At 39.5% G+C, this 21297-nt stretch overlaps 1 long non-coding RNA gene across 1 annotated transcript; it reads left to right on the top strand.

Annotated features, from left to right (window-relative positions):
* Positions 1-7909: 7909 nt before the first annotated feature.
* On the top strand, positions 7910-14553 carry LOC123485500. The gene is made up of 3 exons (XR_006659028.1): positions 7910-7974; positions 9040-9076; positions 13674-14553. It is a non-coding gene; the product is annotated as an uncharacterized LOC123485500 (long non-coding RNA).
* Positions 14554-21297: the final 6744 nt, after the last annotated feature.

Below are 21297 nucleotides of genomic sequence, written 5' to 3'. Positions count from 1 at the left end.
TTTATCAAGACAGTAGCACTCACTGTTTACTTATTGAAAGACCAAAGAGAAGAGGAGTGAAGATCATGTTCACTTCTCTTACAAAATATCAAATCAAATCAAACCACATGCGCCCAATACCAGATGTAGACTTACTGTGTAATGCTTACTTACGGAGCCCCAAACCAAACAATGCAGAGTTATAAAAATGTAAGTAAGAAAAATGTGCTTGGAAAATTGTAACAATAAAATAACAATAACGAAGATATATATAAGGGGTACCAGTACCAAGTCAATGTGCAGGGTTACTTATTTTTCAGTTCCGTACATTGATCTTCAATTATTTCACCCAACCCATTTCAAAATGATAGCAAGTGTTGCATTTTTGTTGAGGCAAGGTTTATTGGGTCTTGTGGTGATAAAAGTGATAAAATAATAGATGAAGTGTGAGGCACTCAATTGACATACTTGAGTCAAAGTAAATATACCTTAATAAAATGGCTCAAGTAAAAGTTAAAAGTCACCCAGTAAAATACTAGTCTAAAAAGTATATCTGGTTTTAACATCTTAAGTACAGTGGTGGGAAAATGTACTCGTGTTCATACTTGAGTAAAAGTACAAAGTAAAAGTAAATGCTATACATCAAATTCCTTATATTAAGCAAACCAGATGACACAATGTTCTTGTTTTAAAAATTTACTGACAGACAGGGGCACACCTCCAACCTCAGACATCATTTACAAACGCCCATATTTGTGTTTAGTGAGTCCCCATGAATCAGAGGCAGTAGGGATGACAACACGTTATATAGATAGGTGCTTGAATTGAACCTATTGCTGTCCCGCCCGAGCATTCAAAATATAAAGTGTACTTTTGGGTGTCTGGGAAAATGTGGTAGTGAGTGAAATAAAAGTAGTCAAAAATATAAATAGTAAAATACAGATACCCCAAAAAATTCCTTAAGTAGTACTTTAAAGCATTTTTTTCCTTAAGTACTTTACACCCACCCAAATTTACTACTAATCATTAGTCTTTTGCCGTTCCTAATCTAAAGTGAAGTGCTATTTATACTTTATAAATACTTATAAATGTTTTTGAGTTACCATTTAATTTCTCACAAAAAAGATGGGCTGGCCATTGGTAGACATTCTTTCAGTACCTGGTAATAGAACAAGCACACAACACAGGATGTTTTAAGGAGAAATATATATTTACATGTGTGAACAACTAGCTTACTAACATTTATGTGGGAGTAATGATTAATAAAGGTGAGCAAAAGTTTGTAACAACCTTATAAAGGCCTTTTATAAATGGTTTATTATGGACCCTTCAAATAAAAGTGTTACCTAGAGGATGCTGGGCCCAGCACAGGCAGTGTGGTCCCCTGGTCTTCTGGTCCCAGTGATGCTAGGCCAGCACAGACCAGCTCCAGCTGCTGCAGCAATTAAGGGGATTGGACGTACAACGACCTGTGACCCATCCAGAACCAAGACACCCTCCGTGGGGATAGAAAAGAACGAGCATGCAAGTGAGTCTAGCACAAGACCCAGAAACAGAAATGCGTGAGATGGAGTCAGACACGGCTATTTTTCTGGTTTCTTATGAAGCCTAGAGACTGAATACCGGACAGTAGCAGCATAGATGTGTAACTGCTTGCTCCCTCAAATCTGCTGCCACCAGCCAATCAGCTGTAAAAGCCGGCTGAGCATTTTGAATTTGTAGACTCTGACGTGCTTGCTGAGGGTGCACGTATGTCTAGAATGGGACGCAAAGTCCCGTCGCCTTTCGGAACCAGGAAGTACCAGCTGTACCAACCGTCCTGGATCTTCGACATAGGAACCATTCTGATTGCCTGCTTCTGGAGACGGGAGGATATTTCCTCCCTCAAAACGGGCATGAAAAGCATTGAGCTGAGACAGACAGCTCATGTTCCGGTTCATAGCAAACCACAGAGACCGTGTGTGGGATAATAACCCTGCTCATTCCCTCCAACTTCGCTACCAACAACCACTTGCCTCCGGGCATGGGGGGCACGGCTGGCGTAGTACCCCGTTTGGAACTGTGGTAGCCAAACATGGGGGGCACTAGTTGCCACAGTAACGTTTTGTGGAGGGGTGCATTGGTCGCATAGACCCGTGCCAAGGCCCTCGCTCTGGGGGTTACCTGATTCCAGAAATTGGAAATAGGAATTGGTTGCCATAACATGATCGGGGAAAGCTAGGGTTTAGCATGATAGCCGACGTTAGCCAGGAGGCTTTTAGTGTAATTGAGACAAGCTAGCCTCTTTGACCGCAGTATGGTCCGTTGAATAACCAAACAACTTAACACTACGTGCACTACAACAAGAAAGCTAACCAAGCAACTCCACCGTGGGGAAGCGGCGGAATACTAGTAATACTAGTTAGGCTTTTGCGAGTTAGTCAACACTTTTCTAGCACACTATGCAAAAAGGCTAGCCCGGTTCTCAAAGTCTACGTATGACCGGGATCACAGAGCTGGGACCGGACCCTTCATCAACAAGTCTAGGAAGAAAGGCAATCGGTACTTGCCCGAGACAGGCTACACAGCGCCCAGGCAGCAGACAAGACATTTGCTTCGACCAAAGACCCAATCCATCTCTGCATCCCGCCACTTGGACACAGCCAAGGTATCCGCATCGAGGAGAGGAAGTCACTATTGGAAACACCAAGGCCCCTCAAGAATGCTACGATTGTCAAGAGAACCTGCGCCCATTACTAGGGAAACAGTGCCGCTGCCCGGGGCAAGCCACTTTTACCAGCACGTCCCCTAGTCCCCAATACATCAAACTGATTTGAGTGAGAGCAGCCGAGGCATGTACAGAGCCGAGACATACAAGGTTGCGACCCCCAACCCGGCTTGTTAGCCTTTTCGTTGCAATTGCGTTAGCCATCTTACTCATTGCTACAAGCCAGGCCAAGCAATCCGAAGAATAACTTAGTGGTTTGTAGTTAACCAGGAGAACAAATCCAAACTCCAGCACACAATGTCCAGGGGGTGAGCCAGCTCTACCACAAAGGGACAGTTACAGTTGTGCAGAAGGGACATTCTGAACTTTTGAAGACGGAGCCTAGGCGCTATGACGACAAAGAGATTGACTTGACTTTACTTAATGGATACCCAAGATTTACTCAACCAAACACACCATAAGTCTATTTTTTTCATCACTTTTTACTTTTTCAAGACCTCATACACCTTACATCAATATAAGTGCAACACGTCTATCATTTGGAAATGGATTGAGGTGAAATAAATGAAGGATCAAATATTCGAGACAATATTTCCTAAGAGAAGTGAACATTATCTATAATACGTTCCACTCTTCTCTTTGGTCTTTCAATTAGTAAACGGCAGGTGGTGCTGCTGTCTTGATAAAGCCACAATCTGGAGTTTTGTGTTTTAGCCCAGATGATAGCCACATTAGCTCAGGGATGGGGATGGAGATAGGTGACATTACGAGCATGGATACTGCAATAATACAAAAACAATGAATATATTTGCGGTCAAAACTACAAAATGTGTACACATTGGCGTTTCATTGTTGATTGAAACTAACCAATAACTGCATCTGTTCTACGCTTGATAAAAAGCACCCTATAGCCATATGGTGGTGCAGAATCTATCATTGTTTGTGTCTAAAGAAGGGAAGTGGACTTGTTGATGTGTCTGTGGTTGATCAAAAAGACCTCTCTGTGGTGAGTGCTTTACAAAGACCTCATCACAAAGACCAAGATGCACTAGCATCATTAAGACAGGTAGAAGCTAGAAAACAGCGAACCACTTCCTCCTCAGCTCTCAAGGTCCATTATCAACTAGGGTCAACCCAGTCAAAGGAGGGTCACTTTGGTTTGATTAAGTTTTATTTTGTTCCTCTACTGAGGGAGTAACGTTGTATTGACGTCACTAACTCTGTAGTCGGTCTGAGCGGGCAGTGTCGGGTCAACGTTTGGTTCTGCAGTTGGTTAGTATGTGTGGAAGTGTATCCAGACTTGCTCTGCTTCTAGTGCTGTGGGGTCTGTTCACAGCTGTTGACGTGTAAGAAAGATGTATCCCGATGATCTATTTAATTTGGACCCTAGCCCTAAACATTACAGGAGTGATTACAGGAGTTGACCTACACAGTAATAAGCACACTGTATTGTAAAGTGTAACCAAATTGTTCACTACCGTTTTAATGCAGTTAGTCAATAAAATAAACTTTCCTTTTTTACTTCACTACCAGTAGCTACTCATACTCTTGATATTTGTATTTATTTATCACAAACAACAACACAAAACAAAATGTCAACTATACAAACATTCTCTAAGATGGTCAACATAACATTTCCAAATTCTGTCAAATATGTCTGGTTTATGTTTGATTTTGTAAGTCTAATGTGATGTAGCTAGATAGTTCAATCCTCCAGTTTGTTATTGAGGGTGGGTACGGGGCTTTCCAGTTGATGGCTTTTACATTTCTTTGCAGCAATTAGACCTAGATTACAAAACCTTCTCTGATATTGATCACCAATATTTACATTTCCCAACAAACATAATCGTGAGATGAATGGATATGAATTGCTAGACAGAATGAATTGATAGGCACAATACATTATCCCAAAATGGTGTCAGTTTGTCACAGGATCACAGCATATGTAATAGGGTTCCTTTATGCTTTTGCATCTCTAACGAGGAGATGTGACATTTCTGGGTGCGTTACATACATTCTGGCAGGAGTGTAGTAAGTCCTATGAATTATCTTAAATTGCAGTAGTTCATGTCTTAAGTTGTAGGAGCAGATATGAACATTTTCATATATTCTCATCAAGTTCTTCATTTAGATCTGTTTCCCATTTGTTCCTTATAGGTTCTGAGTCATCAGGTAGAATTTCAATCAACCCTTGATATAACTTGGCAATCAACTTCTTTGCGTAGCTAGCTTACTTTCAGCATTTTTCTAATGCTAGATGCCTTAGGTTCATCCAGGATTTTGTTGAAGCGATTGAATATGATTTCTGGAGTTGTGAGAACATAAAGAAATCGGCCCTTGGATAATGTAATTGATTGAATGACAGTAGAGATCCATCATAGTAAACATGTTCAAAATTCATGATGCCACTTTGGGGAGCAGGACTTAAAAGGTGTCGGGATGCTGGAGGTAAGGTGGGGTTATTCCAAATGTGTGCCTGGCAATATTGGTTCTTTCCACCTCATGAATTTATATTGCCCCAAATACGAATGGAATTGAGACTCATTGCATTGTCTGTTTTTTCCTTCAATGCCTTGGACCCAAGTAGTGAATATATTTTAGATCATCTACGGTTTTACATTTGTGGCTTCGAATACTCTTCCATGCCACAAGGATATTTTGCTGTCTATTTATATTAGTGAACACAGTTGTGCAGCCCAGTAATACGATCCTTCATATGAGGTAGTCCAAGACCTCCAGCTTTATAGAAGTGGAAAACAGTCAATTTTACTCTCGAGGTCTTTCCATTACAAATAAAGTTGGAGAGCAGGCCATTTATTTTATTTAAAAGGTTGGATGGAATTGAAACGGGCAAGGCCTGGAATAAATACATCAACCTTGGTAATATAATCATTTTAAATATGTTGACCCTACCTAACATAGAGATAGGGAGAGATCCATCTCTGAACATCAGAATCAATTCCTATCTATTAAAGGAGAGTAATTGATTTTATATATCTCCTCCAGACTGCATGGTATCAGTTCACCCAGGTATTTCATACGTGTCTTTGCCCATTTCACTGTTCTGTATTAACAATGGATCATTATCTTTCTTTTTGAAGGAGGTGATTGTAGCCAAACATAGTGGACTGGGGAAGTTTATTTTCTCTAGAGCTGCTGTGAGCATAAGTAACATAAGCTTTAGTAATTTGGGATGAAAGTGTCTATAAAATTCCACTGGGAATCTATCATTACTAGGAGATTTCCCAATCTGTAGATTATTGATTGCCTCCAACAGTTCACCAGGGGTAATATTTTATCCATATTCATTTTCTCTGGTTCACTCATAATTGGTCAAATGGCCTTATTAAGGAAATTGTCTATATATTTCTTTGAACTTTTGTTTTTGGATTGATACAGTTTGTGATAAAATATTTTAAAGACTGAGTTAATTTCCCGGATGGATCCATTGTTATGCTACCATCTGGGGTTCCAATGCTATGGATGGTTCATTCCTCTTCCTCTTTCTTAATTTGCCAAGCAAGGCATTTCCCTGCACTTTCACCTCGCTCAACATATTGTTGCTTGGATTTCATGGCAGCAATCTCTGCAGAGGGTGTGCATTTATTGTGATTATATTCAAGCTTCAAAGTGTTCAACTGTTAAAGGGTGTCAACATGTTCTATCTAAACGTTGTTTTCTTTCTAAGTCGTGGATTTTCTGTTCTAGTATTTCTAATTCTTTATGGGTCTTCTTTTTCTTCTGTGAAGAGTAAGACATGATACAACCTCTCATGTATGATTTAAGAGCTTCCCAGACAACAGTTGGGCATACTTCATTGTCTACATTGATTTCCAAAAACATGTCTATCTGTGTGTTGCGAAATGAGGTAAACTCCTTATCTCCAAGAAACATTGTGTTGGATCGCTAGGTCTTTGCTTTTGGCATAGGAGGTTTGACCTTAAACGTGAAAGAAAATGGGCTATTGTCCGTAATTATTCTAGGAAGTATTTACATTCAGAAACACAGTCAATTAAAGCAAAGTTTACAATAAAAAAAGTAAATGATTGAATATGAGTTTTGGACGTGTGAGTAATAGGGAGTATTGTCTTTCAGTTGGATGTTTATATCTCCACAGTTCACACAGACCATCTCTTTGATGTTGTGGTTTAATACCTTAGACATGTTAGGAAGACCATATAGTTTAGTCGATGACTTGTCTAGAGTTACATCCCGTACACAGTTAAACCCCCATTTAATATTACCTTTACATTGAGAGTAGTTTTAGTATAAGTTCATTAATGAACTTTGGGTCGTCATCATTTGGGCAATAGCTCAGTAAAGTTACTTTTCTTGTGCCAGGTTTCCTTTTACCATTAAGAAAACGTCATTTTGGGTCTGTAGTAATTTCTGTAGACTGAAATGGGGACTTTTTATCAATGAGAATTGAAAGTACTACTCATGCTCAATCAAACTGATCTCATTAAACAATATACTCACAATCTGTTTCCCTTCGTGTTTACAGTAACTCGAGAGGAAAACATTGGAGACCGGAGGAGCAGATGCCACTCTTCTCTGCCCAAACCAAAAAATCACTAACATCAGTATTGTAGTATGTAAAAAAATAGAATGATGAGTGAGGGTAATGAGTGTAGAGTCTCACAAGACTTTGAGAAAGATCAAACCAACAGCACTTGTGACCCCAGAGTCACACTACAGATAGAGAATAACAGAGTGTTTCTACACATCACCAACATACAACCATCTGATGAAGGGAACTACACCTGTGATTGTACATATGACGAAGGCAATGCTGAAATAAACATACATATTTCTGTCAATGGTAAGTGTTTAATCATTTTAAAATGAACTTCAGCATAATGTTATTACCACATATTTAGTGGAATGCACGTCATGTGCAAAAGTACCTTCAATATGTAATATGTATTTGGCTTACCTTTATGTTCTGTGAGTGTTTTGTTGTCTTGTTTTTTAACGTCTGTCATAGAAGTTACATCTGACAGAACTGAGAGAATCTCTGTAGTCACAATATTGGATTTTCTCATCAATACATGTAATAATGTCTTAAAATGGAGACTGTGGACAACACAATGACTTCATGTAAATGAACAAGATGGCGGAAGAGACACATATAAGATCATAATATATATTTTTCCTTTCTCAGGAACCCAAGTGCAAGAGGCCACAGACAACAGTCTCTCTTCTATTTTGGGATGATAACAGGGCGTTGCAGCATGTGTCGCTGTCCTGGTGTTTGGTGGCATAATCATGAGGAAAATTCATCTCAGGTAAGATAATATAAAAAATAGTTGCTGTCATGACTATTTGTCAGCTTTTGGTATTTGAATAATTACTTGGAAGCACTGTAGTAAAAATGGTGCATTCAGAGTACTGAATTGGTGTCTAAGGGTTCGATAAAATAATGTATGTGCTAAATGTAAGTCGCTCTGGATAAGAGCGTCTGCTAAATGACTAAAATGTAAATGTAAATGTAAGAAATACATGCAATGCTCTGAGTTCAGGTGGGCCTTCACTCTTCAGCAAACAAAGGGGAAAGGAGGGGTGCTCAACAACAATGACGAAAAGCATGAAAAGGGCTGACCAGGAAAAACATCCAAAAGGACTAATTCCAGGCAGAAAGGAGTTGGAGCACTCAACAAGAAAGGGAGAAATTGATTGATTTTAGCTCACTTTAATCCATTGGATAGGATGAGAACTTGTGACTGTTCAGTGCTCCAACTCCTTTCTGCCTCGAATTAGTCCGTTTGGAAGTTGTTCTATATAAGCCCTTCACATGCAATGCTATATATCTACTGAGACATTTTTAAATACCTAAACACCATGTATAACACACAGGCTACTTGACATACTTTAAGTCTGACTCGATTCGTTTTGTACTGATCACTACCCAATAGGCAACATTTTGAATCAATGTTGTTTACACTTAATTTCAACAAAAAAATGTAATGTGATGACAACGTGGGACTGATTGGATTTGCAAAAGTAATCAATCTAAGGGAATTTCGTATTTTTTTTTTCACCCTACTTTTAACCTAAATCCAATAACATGGTGAAATGTTTTGCTGAATTCCATGTTGCATCACGTTAGTTGACAACTCCAACCAAAATGTAAATCGAAACTAGGCTAGATGTTCAACTGATATGTGACCAGTGAGTACTTTCCAAAAACTGCACTTTGTTGTGGCTTCTCACTTCTCATTTCCTGTCAAAAACAAGTGTGGTGAAAAAACACATACACTGCACACAATCATTTTGCTCTGAAAAATGTGCTTTGTAAAACATGTTTCATTTGGTGCTATGTTAATTCAATCTTGTTATTTTTTGCTCAACAGGAGAACACAGCTACAAGTGTCTGGAACCGTCAACGAGGTGCCACAACACTACTTGTTGTTGCTTGTTAGTCAGATGAAGGCATCTGGGTCCTCATTTATAACTGTTGCGTACATTTCACACAAAATATCTGCGTGCGTCATTTCTGAAAAGACTGCACACGTACAAAAATATTGAGATTTATAAACTAGGCGGATGCCATACATACGCATGTTTCCCGTTATAAATCAGACCCATCCTGAACCTTTTCGCACATGAACGAGCATTACAATCCGCCTGAAAAACGACCATCATATTTACCTTCTATGTTGATAATAACGCCCGTTTTAGCTGTGTACTGGAAGTATTGGAATTAAACCATGGCAGTTTCTAAATAGCAATGGCGAGCTTTATCAAATGTCTCTGGCAGAATGTTGTAAACGTTTACAGTGACATTTGCTGTATCTGACAATTTCTGAAAGAAAAAAAACCATTGCAAATTGTTGTGGACCTCTAAACAGATTGTTTGAATTCAATAATGTTTTGCATTCACTTTTTAATATGCTGCACTGCCCGTGAATTCTGAAACATTGTCTATTCGGAAAGAAATGACAACTACAGTATACGCCTGCTTACAGTGGTAGCCTACACACTTCAATACAAAAAAATCAACTGTCTGTTCTTCTGTTAAATTCAACTGTTATAAACCGCGCTTCCTTTCAGTTGCATAGAGCAACAACTTGATATTATAGCCTCATAGGCACAAGTAAATGGTAATTTATGTTATGGCTACTTTAGGAATATGAACTCATCATGGCCAAAAAAGGTAAGGAATCTATTCTACAGTGGTTATGACTATAATTGGAGAAATTTGACAGTGCAGTATTCAGACACAAACGTCAATGGAAAAGGTGAACCGAAATGAATCTGTCCTACTGTTAAACTGCACTGATCGGATCGCATAGAGCAAAATAGTTGAAATAGCTTATCTATTTACTACTGTGAAGTGGGTCTAATTACATTTATGTTTTAGTCATTTAGCAGACGCTCTTATCCAGAGCGACTTACCGTAGTGAGTGCATACATTTTCATACTGGTCCCCCGTGGGAATCGAACCCACAACCCTACCAACTGAGCTACATGACTTAAATAACAGATGGCATTAATGGTAGCCTATCTTAACTTGTTGTAGGCTTATAGGCTATGAAACCATCACGGTCAGAAACGGTGAGGAGATTATTCTGCAATGACCATGGAAATTAGATAAATAGGAAAATATGTATTTTTCTAACTAGAAAAGGACATTTACTGAAGTAAATGTGGTGTGCTTGCTAGTCTTGAAGTATTTATGCTTGTGAAATAGTAGTAGTAGTGACAGCAGTAGTAATGTTAGTAGTAGCAATTGTAGTCATAGGTTTTCATAGGCTCTGTGTTAGTTATAGTGACCTACTTTGGGGTGGTTTGTAGGTGTGGAGTTATTCTAGTGGGTTATAGTGGGCTAGCATTGTAGGCTAGAGTGAGTACTATATAATCATAAGCCATATAATGGGTTTTAAAGCTCTCAAAATGTTTTAGTTTGAACATTCTGAAAGTTTTGTGGCAGTGATTTCAGTTTTGAGTGCTGAAGCCTGCATTCCCCAATGTTATAGCTTTATAGTTTATGAAGTAAGAATGATATCAAAAATCTGTGTTAAAGGCACCTACGTTTTTGTCAGTCTGCACATGTCATCTGTTGGGGTGGTGTTTGTAGCTGTGGTCAGTAGTTGTGGTCAGTAGTTGTGTGGTTGTGTTGTAGGTTATTTTGGCCCTACAAGTATGGATCTGGTCAGTAGTTGTGGTCAGTAGTTGTAGTCAGTAGTTGTGTGGTTGTGGTCAGTAGTTGTTGTCAGTAGTTATGTGGTCAGCATTTGTGTTGTTCTGTTGCTGGTTCTTTGGGCCCTACAGTATGGATGTGGTCAGTAGTTGTGGTCAGTAGTTTTGTGGTTGTGGTCAGTAGTTGTGGTCAGTAGTTTTGTGGTTGTGGTAAGTAGTTGTGGTTCAATAGTTGTGGTAAGTAGTGGTCAGTAGTTGTGGTCAATCGGTTTGGTCGTAGTTGTGTTTTGTGTGGTTGTGTTGTAGGTTCTTTGGGCCCTACAGTATGGATGTGATCAGTAGTTGTGATCAGTAGTTGTTGTGTGGTTGTGGTCAGTAGTTGTTATCAGTAGTTATGTGGTCAGTAGTTGTGTGGTTGTGGTCAGTAGTTGTGTTGTTCTGTTGCTGGTTCTTTGGGCCCTACAGTATGGACGTGGTCAATAAGTTGTGGTCAATCGTTTTGGTCAGTAGTTGTGTGTTTGTGGTCATTAGTTGTGTGGTCAGTAGTTATCTGGTTGTGGTCAGTTGTTGTAGTATGTGGTCAATCATTTTCTGGGTGTGGTCAGTATTTGTGGTCAGTAGTTGTGTGGTCAGTAGTTGTGTGGTTGTGGTCAGTAGTTGTGGTCAGTAACTGTATGGTTGTGGTCAGTAGTTGTGTGGTCTGTAGTTGGGTGGTTGTGGTGAGTAGTTGTGGTCAGTCGTTTTCTCTGTGTGGTCAGTAGCTGTGGTCAGTAGTTGTGGTCAGTGGCTGTGTGGTTGTGGTCATTAGTTGTGGTCAGTAGTCGTGTGGTCAGTAGTTCTGAGGTTGTAGTCAATAGTTATAGTCAGTAGCTGTGTGGTTGTGGTCAGTAGTTGTGTGGTTCAGTAGTTGTGTGGTCAGTAGTTGTGGTCAGTGGCTGTGTGGTTGTGGTCAGTAGTTGTGGTCAGTAGTCGTGTGGCCAGTAGTTCTGAGGTTGTAGTCAATAGTTATAGTCAGTAGCTGTGTGGTTTTGGTCAGTATTTGTGTGGTCAGTAGTTTTGGTCAGTATTTGTGTGGTTGTGGTCAGTAGTTGTGTGGTTGTGGCCAGTAGGTGTGTGGTCAGTAGTTGTGTGGTCAGTAGTTGTGTGGTCAGTAGTTGGGGTCAATACTGGTCAGTCATTTTGTGGTTGTGGTCAGTAGCTGTGGTCAGTAGTTGTGGTCTGTAGTTTGGGGTTGTGATCAGTAGTTGTGGTCAGTAGTTGTGTGGTTCTGGTCAGTTGATGTGGTCAGTAGTTGTGGTCAGTGTTCTGTGATTGTGATCAGTGTTCTGTGATTGTGATCAGTGTTCTGTGATTGTGGTCAGTAGTTGTGGTCAGTCGTCGTGGTCAGTAGTTGTGCTCAGTAGCTGTGTGGTTATGGTCAGAGGTTTTGTGGTTGTGGTCAGTTGCTGTGGTCAGTAGTTGTGGTCAGTAGTTGTGGTCAGTATTCTGTGGTTGTGGCCAGTAGCTGTGTGGTTGTGATCAGTGGTTGTGTGGTTCAGTAGTTGTGGTCAGTGGCTGTGGTCCGTAGTTGTGGTCAGTAGTTGTGTGGTCAGTAGTTGTGTGGTTGTGGTCGGTAGTTGTGTGGTCATGGTCAGTTGTTGTGTGGTTGTGGTCAGTAGCTGCGTTCTCAATATCACGAAAGGGGTCGATTTTGGGCCCTTGTTTTGATTAATCTTGCTGTATTTACTGTATTGATATTATTTATTGTATGTCCACAGGGCTCCCTTGAAAATGAGACCCTGGTCTCAATGCTGACCCACCCTGTATAAATAAAAGTAATAAATAAATAAAAATATATTGATTGCTATGGTTCTCATTCAAACCTGGTTAATTTATGAAAATTTTAAATGGTTATAGCTCAAAAAGTATACACAGCATCAAAAATCCTTTGACAAGCAATCTAAGTTGAGGCAGTCTGGAAGTTGGTTTCTTTTTAATAGCTTAAATCGTTTAAACTTTAGAGCGAGCGAAATAAATATAATAATAATAGTAATAATAATTATAATAAGAGTATGTAAGAAATCTAGAGTTGTGCTTTGCTGGGCAAGCACACCTAATTATTTTAGAATGCAAATATAAAATAAATAGATTTTCGCGCTTCTAATTAACTGCAAATGGTTGCATCTTGTTATTATATTTTGCTACCCATTTTATTATTCTGAATCAGAGTGTCATCATATATTCCTCCACAAGGCTACTAGTACAAGTCTCCCGAGTGGCGCAGTGGTCTAAGGCACTGCATCGCAGTGCTAGCTGTGCCACTAGAGATCTTGGTTAGAATCCAGGGTCTGTCGTAGCCGGCCGCGACCAGGAGACCCATGGGGCGGCGTGCAATTGGCCCAGCGTCTAGGGTAGGGTAGGGAATGGCCGGCAGGGATGTAGCTCAGTTGATAGAGCATTCAGTTTGCAACACCAGGGTTGTGGGTTCGATTCCCACAGGGGGTAGGAAAAAAATAAATGTATGCATTCACTAACTGTAAGTCGCTCTGGATAAGAGCGTCTGCTAAATGACTAAAATGGAAATGTAAGCTACATATGCCTTCTTGCAATGCAGTACCTCAACCACTAGAAACTGTGTGTACGCATGGTCTAAAGTTAGCGGGAGAACTCCACATTCTCACGTGAAGATCAGTTTTTATAAACGGAAACGGGCGCATGCATGTTTTGGGGGAAATTTTGTGCGTACGCAACGTTTATAAATGAGGCCCCTGCAGACTAGGCTCTTTTACATTTTCAATTGAATTTTCCACAGCCCCATGTGAGATTTTCCAGTGTAATATGGTGACTATAGTTAATGTCTTTGTAGGAGGAGCAACAGGACATTCCCAGCACGTTCACAGGGAGAGACAATGGGCTTTACTCAACTCTCCAGCTGCCGCATCCTAACCCCTGACCCTCAGGCACCGTTGACCAATGACCAGATGACATTAGACACCTTCTAGTAACAGCTAGCTATAAAGCTCTATGGTAGAGTGGTAGATATACATTTACTGTGAATATTTTGATTACTGAAAATGCAAAAACAAATTCCTGTCTGAATTGCCAAATATCAGCCTCTCCTTTACTGTAGATCTTCTGTGGTTGTTGTAAATATCAACACTGTATGCAGGCTGCACATCTGTTATGGAAATACAATTGTATTATACATGTCTCAAAATTATAGCTGTTCTGTTGTTGTTTGCGGATAGAACAAAGCTTTTTCTGTGGAGATCATATGATCCCAAAATCATAAACGTTTCCACCAGGTGTTAGTATACTGTTGTAAAAGACTAATATTTTCCTGTCATAAACATTAATGGAGAAATCAGTAAAAGTCCCAACTGCCACTGTATTCAAACTGTATCTAGAAAACAGAATATGAATGTAGACCTGTTTTATAGTTTTCTGTTTACTATATATGCCTGGCTACATGAATTAGGCTACATGTTTAAGTGCATATGTTAATAAATAAATAAATTAACTGTTTTTCCAACAAACAAAAAAAGTAAAAAAACATGTACGCATGCTGTAGCCTATGTACTTCTGTGGATGCAAGGCCAGTCTATTAAAAGCATGAGATAACTGTTTCATGGTGGCAGCTCCTTTGTTTCCTTCCTGCACATCACAGTTAGCCTGACTACCCATCCACATCACAGTTAGCCTGACTACCCATCCACATCACAGTTAGCCTGACTACCCATCCACATCACAGTTAGCCTGACTACCCATCCACATCACAGTTAGCCTGACTACCCATCCACATCACAGTTAGCCTGACTACCCATCCACATCACAGTTAGCATGACCACCCATCCACATCACAGTTAGCATGACTACCCATCCACATCACAGTTAGCCTGACTACCCATCCACATCACAGTTAGCCTGACTACCCATCCACATCACAGTTAGCATGACCACCCATCCACATCACAGTTAGCCTGACTACCCATCCACATCACAGTTAGCCTGACTACCCATCCACATCACAGTTAGCCTGACTACCCATCCACATCACAGTTAGCCTGACTACCCATCCACATCGCTCCGGCCAAACACAACGCCCCCTAGCGTTTCTTCTCCACCATGAGTCTGGATTTGCTTTCCTCCCCGACGTCTTAAGAATGTGAAAACATTCTGACAATTCTGATTGGTCCCAGAAACTGATGTGTTGGGCCAGAGCTAGCCTACATGAATCACGTCATTGGCTTTGATACTCTGATTGGTTAGAGACGTTCCAATTGCTGGTTAATTTATTTTGTACAATACCCCTCATTTTGACGTCAGCACAAATTATTTCTAGTATGGCAGTTTCAGACTGAATGTATGGAGCGATCGATAGAGCAGCGGAATTAAATGCACGAAATGTCGTCAGGCAACATCTCATGAATAATAATGCAGCCCTTACCTTTTTGAATTATTTAACAAAAGTATTTAGCAAAAGTGAAATTTCAAAAACATAGCCAATGTAGACAACTAAAACATATACAAATTATTAATACAACATTTAAATAAATAAAAAACACTTATACCAGCAGCTGAAACTAATATGAAAAGGGCACAGCCAGGGATTAACCCTATTAAGCTAAGGCTCAAGTAAAGAGAGTGTGACAGACAGAATAGAATAGAATAGAATGAGGGTTGCAAAGTTACCGGAATCTTCAAAAAATGTTGTAATTAACAGGTAATCTATGGCAATCAATGGTAACTTTGGTAATTTATACTTGAATAACGTTGGAAAAAATTTTTCAAATTCGTTTTTTATATCTGTGTCCATATTGTCCATGAGTGTCTAGTGGATAGATCATATGGTTCAAGAGAAAATAGCCTAATTAATGAGAAAAGCATCTAATCAACAACTGCATTATTTTTTATTAACTCTGCAACTATTCCAGCTGTTGACTTTTTTCACAACTGACACCAGTTTGGCGCCAAAACATTTTACAACAAAGACATACTGTAAATTACATTAAAATGTGTAAAAATATATGAAGGATATCTCATCCTGAAACCCTCATATTAAACACCAATGGTATTCACTAAATTTATGGTTTATATTTAGGTTAATGTTTTACATGCTTTTCTTCTATTTTTTATATATTGGATATATTTTACATGTGACTGTAAGGCCACACAGAGGGCCAGAGATAATTACAGTGGTAAGGCCACACAGAGGGCCAGAGATAATTACAGACAGTGATAAGGCCACACAGAGGGCCAGAGATAATTACAGAACATACAGTGATAAGGCCACACAGAGGGCCAGAGATAATTACAGCTCAGTGATAAGGCCACACAGAGGGCCAGAGATAATTACAGACTGATAAGGCCACACAGAGGGCCAGAGATAATTACAGTAACATGTGATAAGGCCACACAGAGGGCCAGAGATAATTACAGATGTTAAGGCCACACAGAGGGCCATAGATAATTACAGTAGTGATAAGGCCACACAGAGGGCCAGAGATAATTACAGACATGTGATAAGGCCACACAGAGGGCCAGAGATAATTACAGACATGTGATAATCAGAAATACCCAAAAAAGCTCATTAGATGTCATCTTATAAAATTCCCACCCAAAACTTGAAATTTACCAAAATTCTGGTAGTTTACTGGTAAACGTCGAAAGTTTCCAGTAATATACCCTTCGTTTTGAAACCTTAAATAGACTAGAATATAAAAATATATAAAAAATTCCAGAAGGAACTTCAGTTGTGGCACGTCACATAAGATAAAGATTTAAAGTAAACATATAAACAGCAACACACATGACAGATACCAATGCTTACAAGGTATATACAAGATAAACATGAGTAAAAAATACATAATGTCATTTAAAAGCTGTACTGATGCCGTCTCTCTTGGTTTTAAGAGGTCAAAACCTGATTCTGTTACCTGATGGCAGTACTGCATATTGATTGTTCAGTGGAAGTGTCCAATAAGATTGATTTTCCCCTCGTACGTGTGTGATCTCTGTAAATGTCTCAGAGAGCCTTATGGTGGTCTCCCTACAATCTTTAAACTGACCTGCACAACTCTCCCTAGGCCCTAGAGTATCATGACCTGAGCCAAACCAGGCAACTAAGCTAACTGTTATGACAGGCTCAATACAACATCTTTAAAAAAGGACTGCTTTTAAAATAGGGATTGATTGTCACAGACTTTTAAAGATAAAATAACATGAACCAGATTAGTCAATAATGATAAAGGTGTGTGTGTGGCAGTGTGAGTAGTCACTCAGTAGTCATTGAAAATGTTCCTGAGAGAGAAAAGAGGGGGAAAGAAAATTGTCATATTTCAATTGGATGAATACACTGGTCATTATGAGGTAGAGGTTTTCTTCTGTACACAGTCCAGTAATAAGATGGTCTGACAGCCATTGTGACAAAACACAGCAGAACAGGTATTAACATGCAGCTGAGTGCATGGATGCAGACAACATGACCACCACAACAGTACATCATTTCAGAGCTTCTTCCTGAAGAAGAGAGACTACAGCAGACAGTGAGAGTGAAGATGGAAACCTACCTCTTTACAGCCTCCTGAGCTGGTTGCATCCTGCACTTGTCTGACGAGCTGAGGGATTGTATGCTGAAACAAAAGAGGACATTTTTGAGTTATGTTTAAATTTTTGTTTTTTTGTAATTTATACTAAAAGCTTTTGTAACATTCTCAATATCGTCTGTTTCACGCTTTCTATCGGGATAATCAAATAAAGTTGTAAAAATACTCACATGTGTGACGGACTGGAGCTTGGTGTGAAAGAGATCAAAACAGACAATGTACCGGCAGGAAACATACACCACAGAAGTACATTTCCAAGTTTAATTCCAAAGTTTCTTTCTCAATGAGAGAGATTACAGAAGACATGAAGAGGCTATGAAAGTATGAGAAGGTCAACCTACTTCTTAGTCGTCCTACGCTTGGTTGGTGAGCTGGTTGGTGAGCTGGTTGACGAGTTTGACCTGAAAAAACAAAATTTATATTTTTTAGTTATAATTATTTTTTACCTTAAAAAGCTTTTAAAATGTGGAAGAGATACTCACAATTGTGATGGACTGGAGGTGTGACATTGAAATAAATCAAAATGTACAATGTACAAACAAGAACCACATAATCGGATTCATTATTATTTTATTACAATTATTTAATCTTGAAGAATGCGTTTAAACCAGCATAGCACAGTCTCAGAAAATGTAATTGTCATGTTTCATGTTTTCTTTCAAAAAGGTTTCAATCATGACCCCTTAAATGTTCTTTAGAATGAGCATCTTACTGTTTGGATGGTGGTGGTGTCTTTAAGGGAGTTCTGCTGGTTTCAGGGTCAGTTACTGGGGGTTTTCTACATCAAATTAGATATCAACTGGTAAACATCTGGCAGACAAATCACATATTATATTCATAGTAACTGTTTTCATTTTCAAGGTAATATTTTGAATCTCTACCTGGACGAGGTCTCTTTTATCCTCTTTAGCAGCAACACTAATACACAGATTACAGCAATGAGACACATTGAACCCAACACTGAACAAACCACTGTATCTGTGAATGACAGAGATGACAAGAGAAGACAGAGGTGAAATTCACAGGTACACTACACCTGAAAGTTAAATCATAAAAGATCAAAAATAGTAGGTTGACTATGACTTGTCATTATTAGAATAACAGCCATTTACCACTGATCCAGTCATCATCAGAGACCTGAGATTGACCTAGTATAGAAATACACAGACAGTACTTCATCATGAACACAGGAAGTACTTCATCATGAACACTGGCAGTACTTCATCATGAACACTGGCAGTACTTCATCATGAACACAGGCAGTACTTCAAATCAAATCAAATCAAATGTATTGTCACATACACATGTTAAGCAGATGTTATTGCGGGTGTAGCGAAATGCTTGTGTTTCTAGCTCCGACAGTGCAGTAATATCTATCAAGTAATATCTAACAATCTCACAACATTTACCCAATACACACAAATCTAAGTAAGGAATGGAATTAAGAATATATAAATAAATATATGGACAAGCAATGTCAGAGCGGCATAGACTAAGATACTTCATCATGACATCATGTTCCTGATCATGTCAATATATTACACATTGATCTATATACATTTCTCACCAGTAATTGAAGCTTGATCACTAGCTGGAATCACCATGGAAGCATTATTGGTGACATCACTGAAGGACAGTGACACAACACACCTAACCTCTTTGTCAGTTAGACTGGCCACTGCCACTGTTGCAGTAGTTGTCACAGTGATAGTTCCATTGGGATGGGTGACATCGACCGTGGTGGAATGTTCTATCATCATGTCATCCCAGGTCACTATAGGAGCAGGTCGTCCAGTAGCAGAACAGGACAGAGTGGTGTGACTGTTGTTGGTTTGTGTGATGAGGAGTGAGGGTCCATACAGCTCCTATAGAACAACAACAGACACAGATCACAGTGAATGTAAATACTATAATGTTTTCATTTACACATTTACTGATACTAAATGTCCATTTTGATTGTTTGCAAGACTTTGGATGTATGATCTGATGAAATGGCTGCCTGAAGTTCTGAAGAAGTTGTTCTGGGTCAGTCATTTACAGTACATTATGTTATCAGTTTTCACCATTGACTTGGAGGCAGGTCGTTCCGCTGATTGGTCCATCTGGAAAGGTGTTAAACAGACACTTGTAGCAGGACTCATCTCCTCTTGACACTCCTCTGATGATGATAGAGCAGTTCTGCAGACCCTCGTCTTCAAACTCCACTTTCCCCTTAAAAGGTGGGTTGACATTAGGACCGCGTTTACTGTAGGTGGCCACATTTTCATTCGCCCCTGGTGTCACTTTTTGCCAGGTGACTTGCCGCACGTCTTTGGTTTTCATGAGCTCACAGTTTAAGACTGCATCTTCTCCCAGGGTTGCTGTGACAACCTGCTGTGTTCTCACCAACTGAGAGAGCCCTGCATTAAGACAGACACAATAGTTCTTAGACACTAATAGTACTCGGAATGGTCAGAAGGGGGAGTACGGAGATAAGGGAAGTCCAGTCTAGGAGGGAGGAAGTGATGGCACCTGTTGTAAAACTATCAATTTCAGGATAGAATATACATGATATGTGCATAAGGGCACAGCACACATCAACATTAAAGTACCCATTAGAGCGACATCAATCATTGCATACAGTAAGAGTATTGAGCTGCAGATTCAATATGAAATCATGCATTTACTGTAGTGAAATGAATTGGTTTGTCAACAGTTAACACACAATTCGCATGCACACACTGACAGACAGACAGACAGTTATGTATATAAACACTAGATGTGTTTCCTCCGAAGAGGGAGGGTGATGGATTGGACTACTTCTATTTATAAATAAAAACATGAGACTAGATGATGTTTTGAAGCCACTGCGCCGCCATTTTTGTACTCCTCGACCACTGTTTAAAACGTTTTGGAAGATATAGAAATGCATTTATTAATGTCTAGATTTGTTTACAGACACCTTAGTGCATAGCTCAGCTCAATGATTTTCAAGTATGTCATACACTCCTGTTTATGTTTTTATGTATATGTTGAATTAGTCAACTTTACCGATGAAATCTGATCAAACACTGTATAGCCTCAAAACATTTATTTTTATTATCATAGATGGTAGGTCCTTGCTTCCATTTCTCTGTCTATGAATTTAAGTGGTTACATTAGCCTCAGTCTAGTAGTACCCTCTAGTGGCTTGAAGCCTCATGTATCTTGTTCTAGTTCTGTGAAACCAAAACGCGTCATGCTGTGCCCAGCCTTTGTCTTACTACTTTTTGCTAATAAATACAAATTATTTAACAATTCAGAGTTTGTAGCTATTTACCCATGCAACAAGAAGATTGAGCTACAGCTTCAATATGACATGTATTTAGTGTTGTGAAATAAACAGGTTTGTCAACAGTTGTGAAAGCACACAATTAGATCAAGAAAGTGGCACTAACAATATTGTGCCACTTTCAAAGTGGTAGTCAAATGCGGTATTATCATGCATAAAACTGATATAACTCACCTTTAGGGAGGATTATCAGCAGAATAAACAGGGAGTTGTAGAGTGCAGCAGACATGGTGAAAATGTGATTTACTACGACAGTATTGAGATAAGAGAAAAAGAGCGGGAAATTCCTTCTTCCCGCACTTGCTCCATAGCCTGGGTACCAGTCTGTTTATGCTCTCTTGCCAACTCCTCGTGGAATTGTAATGCCAAAAATTTTTAGCTTGGCAATGGCAATGGAGTAGGCAAAAGCACAAACAGATCTGGGACCAGGCTACCCTCCTCCATAAAAGTGAAATTAAACTTGCTCTCTGTCTACAGTCATAGTTCAGCTCAATCAATTTAGCCTCCTGTATATCTGCCCCCCCCCCCCCAACCACAGTACAAAGTTCGATGAGCTATTCTCAGACAACAGATTG

This window comes from Coregonus clupeaformis, unplaced genomic scaffold, assembly GCF_020615455.1.
Source record: "Coregonus clupeaformis isolate EN_2021a unplaced genomic scaffold, ASM2061545v1 scaf0713, whole genome shotgun sequence".
Classification (NCBI taxonomy): domain Eukaryota; kingdom Metazoa; phylum Chordata; class Actinopteri; order Salmoniformes; family Salmonidae; genus Coregonus; species Coregonus clupeaformis.
The sequence above is the reverse complement of the archived record's forward strand: the minus strand, read 5'-3'. Positions and strand labels throughout refer to the sequence as shown.